Consider the following 6,000-nt stretch of genomic DNA (forward strand, 5'->3'; position numbering starts at 1 on the left):
ATGGAACTCAAACTCCCAACCCTCTAACCCTGCCTCCACCAGAACCAGCCACCATCCTCACGCCAGTCATAAGCCAGCTCCATAGCATACCAAGACACTTATTACTTTGAAGATTCCAAGGATTTTAGGAGTTGTGTACCAGGAGACGAACAAAAACTTGTATTTCACAGTATCAGAGGCACTAATCTCATTGAGGGCTCTATCCTTGCAATATAATATTCTTCCCAAAGGCCTCACCTCTTCATACCACCTTGAGGGTTAGGATTTCCCCAAATCTTGGGAGGATAAACATCCAGACCAAAGCACTCCCCAGGCCAGATAAGACCTCTAACGGGAACACCACCCCCAAAGAGCCTTACCCGGCCAGCACACGTGAAGCCACTTCCATCACATTCCAAGCATTTCCTGCAAGTGACCTTCGCTGCCGTGATTCAGGAGGATGGATGCTACTCCTACTGGGCAGACTGGAGAGAAGAAACGCATTATGACACTCAACTGGTGGGCAGCTGTCTGTACTCGCAACCAGGAGAAGAAGTGGACTCTTTTCCACTCCAAGAAACAGATTTTTGAGCTAGTGTCTTAGCTTGAAACAAAACGTCTAACCCACCTTACAACCATGGATTAATAGTAAGTCCATTTTCCTCATATGTAAAACAAAGGTTTGAGTGACATGGACTCTAATGTCCTTCATGGTCTAGGATTTTATAGATTATTCCAGAAAGAATATAAGACGTCATATGAAACGTTTTTAGCACCTATCACATGCCAAGGACTGCACTAAACACTATATTTACTAAACTACTTCATTTCACTTCAAAAAATTTTATCAACATAAAGAAAACAGATGTCATGTATTTCATAGGTACAATTCTAAGATAACTGTATTTCCCTCCCTCCCTCAATCCCCCTCCTTCCTTCCCTTTGTAAATTTCTGCAAAAACATAATTTTAATGCACTCTATAATTACAGCCTGAATGCACCATTAACCATAACATTTCAATGTTAATAATACTCTACCCATATACAGGGACTCTTAATATTTACAGATGAGGAAAGTAAAGATTAAAGAGCCTGAGCAGTAGGATCTCTCAACCAACTTTTGTTTTGTAAAATTTGTTTGAAAGCCAGAGTTAGAGAGAGGGAAAGACAGAGAGAGAGAGAGAATCTTCCATCTGCTGGTTTACTATCCAGATGGCCACAAAAGGCAGCACCGAAGCCAGGTCTCCCATGTGGAAGCAGGGCCTGAGCACTTGAGCCATTTTCCACTGCTTTACCAAGTGCATTAGCAGGGAGCTGGATCAGAAGTGGAGCAGCCTGGACACAAATCAGCACCCATATAGGATGCCAGTTCATAGCTGGTGGCTTTACCTGCTAAGCTACAATGCCAGCCTCTCAACCAACATTTTCTTAACCAATTCATCAAATTGATTCTTTTTTTTAAAAAAAAAAAAGAAAGCTTTTACTTAATGAATATAATTTTCACAGATACAGCTTTAGGAATATAGTGGTTCTTCCCTCCATACCTGCCCTCCCACCCCAAGTCCCGTCCCACCTCCTACTCCCTCTCCCATCCCATTTTTCATTAAGATTAGTTTTTAATTAACTTTATATATAGAAACCAATTCTATACTAAGTAAAGATTTCAACAATTTGCAAATTGAGTCAATCATTTGGTAAAATTTTACCATGATGATCGATCTCATGTGGGTGAGTAGCCTCCTCTCTTGAAGAATACTCCAAAAAGTTCATGAAGAATAGAATCAAAAGATTATTTGTGGGAAAAACTGAAATTCATGCATAGGATTTTGGCAATAATCATTTTCCATGAACTTTCTGAAGAATCCTCATATTGGGCACAGCTTCCTCCTGTTTGTTACCAAGCTTGTTCATTCCAGTTATAAATGTTGCAACGAACCTCATAAAAGGTGCATATGCCAATGAAATATAACTGTAAAAAACACTATCAATAACTCAATAGGATGCTTTAGACAGAAAGGAAAATCATAGAGAAAATAGATTATTGAATTAAACATGGGACAGAAAACAGCAATAGGGAATAGGAATCCTAGAAGTCTAAAGCATGTCTGTATTTATACTGATTTCCATTGTTTCCAAGTTCTTGTTTCATTTTAAAGAGAAGCAAATGGGAAGTATTATTAAAGAATGCCTCACAAATGAGATTTTATAGAAGCCAGTGTGATGTCACAAGTAGACGGGTTACACCTTAAAGAAAAAAGCAAATAAACCCAACCTGTCAAATGAATGTATAAATAAAATGTTTATAGTATGAAAGTTATCTCCCACAGGGATGTGGAGTGTTTTCTCTGCTTTATGGCGGCATAACTGACATACATTCAATATTTTTAATGTATACAATTTAACAGGTTTTGGCAGTTTTATGTATTTGTGAAACCATTCCTATAATCAGAAGCTTCCTCCTGCTTTTGTTAATTTCTGTTCTGTCCCTTAATGTGCTTCCACTAATGCCCAGGTAACCAGATTTATCACCATAGATTCATTGGCATCTCCTAGAACAGGAGTGGAGAACCGGCCCATCGGCCATATAAGGCCTGTGAAATCATTTGGTCTGGCCTTGCCAAGGCAACCACAGGCATGACTCAGAATTCAAAAGATCTACAGCAGACTTTTGATAATTTTGAAGGACCCACGAATGATGTTGGAAATATCCAAAAGATCTGTGGCAGACGTTTCCCTACCTGTCTAGGAGATTACATCAATGCTCACACAGCATGTACGTATTTTTCCTCTGGTGTCTTTCTCTGCCGTGTAATTACCCCAAGACCAGCTAAGTTGTTGCATGCTTTTTATTGCTGAGTGTTCTCTACCACTTTGCTTCATCCATTCTGCTGTTAATAGACTTTTTGGTTGTCCAGGGTTACTACAAATAAAGTTGCTATAGACATTCACAAACAAGTCTTCAGAGAGACGTAGGATTTCATTTCCCTTGAGTAAATACACAGAAGTGGACTAGCCAGGACGCAGGTGCTGGAAATGGTGAAACGCTCCACTGGCAGAGTACTGAGTTCCAGTCACTTCACATCTTGGCCAGCAATTAGTATTCTGTTTAGTTTTGGTCATTCCTATGGGTATGAGGTATTATCTCAGTGTGATTTTAATTTGCATTTCCCTAACACCTTCTTATATAGAAAATCTTAAGTGTTTGTCATTCCTTTATTTTGACAAAGTGCTTAAATATTTGTCCCCCTCACATGGGTCATTTTGTTATTCAAACAAGAAGGTTTTTTTAGTATATTTTGGATACAAATTTTTTTCTTCTAGTTTGTGGTTTGTCTTTTTATTCTTTGAACAATGTCTTTTGAGAAATTATTAATTAAAAAATTCAAATGTATTTTTGATTTTACATTTCTGTAAACCACTTTTTAAAAATACATACAATAGGGGCCGGCGCTGTGGCCCAGTGGGTTAATGCCCTGGCCTGAAGTGCCAGCATCCCATATGGGCGCTGGTTCTAGTCCCAGCTGCTCGTCTTCCAATCCAGCTTTCTGCCATGGCCTCGGAAAGCAGTAGAAGATGGCCCAAGTGCTTGGGCCCCTGCACCTGCATGGGAGACTGGGAAGAAGCTCCTGGCTCCTGGCTTTGGATCAGTGCAGCTCTGGCCATTGTGGCCATCTGGGGAGTGACCCATCGGATGGAAGACCTCTCTCTCTGCCTCTTCTCTCTCTGTGTAACTCTTTCAAATAAATAAATCTTTAAAAAATACATGCCATAAATGGATACAGATTCAGTTGTTTTTTAAAATGTTTTGCATATATCAAATAACTAGGCCCATTTGTTACATTATGCTTAATTCATTGAATATTCTTTATACTTTGATAGAAAATCAACTGACCATATATACATACATGGGAAGGTATGTTTCTGGCCTGTTGTTCATCAATTTGACTATCTACAAATTTAAGGTACCTAATTTCTTAACCAATTATTAAAATTTGTTGACCAACTCATATCTGTGTTATCAGAGGGCTTTTACTGTATCCTGATGGTCAAGAGCCTTGAAGCAATAGAAAGGGCAGAAGGAACAGGGTTAGGAGAGAGACTGGCGGTAGCAGAAAGATAAGGCAAAAGTATCACAAAAGGTGAAAGTAGAAAAAGGGGAGGGCGTTTTGTAAAATGTCATTTTCCCAGGATCAGAGCTGTGATGCAATTAACCCACCACTGTGACAGACACCATCACCCAAACCGTGTGCTGGCTGGAGTTTTGGCTACTCTGCTTCTGATCCAGCTTCCTGCTATTACAACTGGGTAGACAGCAGATGATGGCCAAGTGCTTGGGCTCCTGCCACCCATGTGGGAGACCCGAATGGAGTTCCTGGCTCCTGGCTTTGGCATGGCCCAGCCCTGGCTGCTGCGGTTGTCTGGGGAGTGAACCAGCAAACTGAAGATTCTCCCTTTCTCTGCTGCTCTTTGAGATAAATAAATCCTTAAAAATGGCAATTTCTCAATTTTGCCACCCTCCACCCTCATGTTTTGAAAGGTTAATGAAAAAACAGCATTTATTAAGTAATAATTTATTTGTCTGCATCTATTATTTATCAAAGGCATATGCTACTGCTGGTGTTTCCGAGCAACTTAGAAGAACGAGGGCTGCTGTAATTCTTGCCAAAAGTAAACTGACCTTTTGGATATCCTGTGCAGCCTTATGCTATCTTTATGATCTCCATGAAGCTTTTCAAAATATTCACAGTAGCCTCCAGACTCGCACATCCCACTTTCTGCCCAAGCCAATCTCCAGACCACGGGGCTCAGCTGCCTTGGAGAAACACGTTTATGGGCTTCGCCTGGCTTTCCTCTCCTCATCAGTCATTTGCTGTATCGCCAGAGCTCAGAAAAACGTGATTTGTCAATGTGATGACAATATCAAGGCAGGGTGAAAGGCTGATTGCTAACCTGTGGCTCTGCTGTAAGCTGGACTACTGCGCAGCAGCCCAAGGGATGCCCCATTAAACCAGAAGAACTTGTAATTCTGAGAGACCCAGGTAACCAGCACTTTTACCCCCTAAGGCTGTGTGAAATCAAATAAACAGTGACCAGCTTTAGCAAGCCCAAAAGTCTGAGATACCCAAATTTCAGACAAAGTTGTGAGAAACAAACTGAAACATATCCAGAGAAATTGCTTGAAAAGTTAGTCATAAAGGAAAACCCTGCCCAAACTGAACAGTTCGATGCTATCAAATTTGACAGCCTGGCATGTTTGAATCCAAAAATACCTCAACAGTCAGATCCCAAAGGGAGCAAAATGACAGTTTTCCAGTGAAGACAGTGAAAACCTCCCTTACGCCCTGACACGGCTCTCCTCAAGAAATTATCTATCCACCTTAACAAGAGATGGCCCCAAAGTAGCGCATGAAAAATGAGGTGAGACACAATTATTGATTTCGAATATTATCTTTCCCTTTAGAAAATGGTCTTTACTAAAAACAGGAGATGCTGGTTATAGTCTGAAGGTACCCCCAAAACTCAGGTGTTGGAAACCTTTACCCCCTACACAACATGTGGGGAGGAGGGACCCGGTGGGGGCTCTTGCGAGTGGACTAATGCCACTACCAAAAGGGCCTGCGAAGTGGGCTCACTCTTCGACTTGTGCCGTGTGTGCATGCAAGGCCACAAGGCCCTCAACAGACGCTGGCACCTTGACTTTGCACAGCCCAACCCCCAGAACTCTCAGAAATACATTTCCATCATACAAGTCCCCAGCCTCAGATCCTGCACTGCAGTGGTGGGAGTGGGCTAATGCTTTGCCTCCCTTCTGCAGAGGGGCTGGTGAGGCCTCTCAGAACTACTTCCATTTCCTAGCACCTTCGCTGCTGAAACAGGGATACTATCCCTTTTAAAACTCAAACTTGTCAAAACAAACCCAAATCACCCCTCAACTGAAAACCAAGTGCCCACTGGTACTTACAAGAAATCCATTTCTTAGAAATGCGACTTCCTCACCCACGGCTCCTCTCACTTCTGGGG

The 6,000-nt window shown here is 41.5% G+C and overlaps 1 long non-coding RNA gene across 1 annotated transcript in view; it reads right to left on the reverse strand.

Annotated features, from left to right (window-relative positions):
• LOC149126448 (uncharacterized) overlaps positions 1 to 6,000 on the reverse strand; it is a 212,981-nt gene extending 206,981 nt beyond the window's left edge. Inside the window, exons 1-2 of the long non-coding RNA XR_016233670.1 lie at positions 5,942 to 6,000; positions 360 to 464 (exon numbers count right to left, since the gene is read on the reverse strand). This is a non-coding gene — a long non-coding RNA (uncharacterized LOC149126448). The remainder of the gene's footprint in view (positions 1 to 359; positions 465 to 5,941) is intronic.

Source organism: Oryctolagus cuniculus, chromosome 5, assembly GCF_051225735.1.
Source record: "Oryctolagus cuniculus isolate XC-2025 breed Fujian yellow rabbit chromosome 5, ASM5122573v1, whole genome shotgun sequence".
Lineage (NCBI taxonomy): Eukaryota > Metazoa > Chordata > Mammalia > Lagomorpha > Leporidae > Oryctolagus > Oryctolagus cuniculus.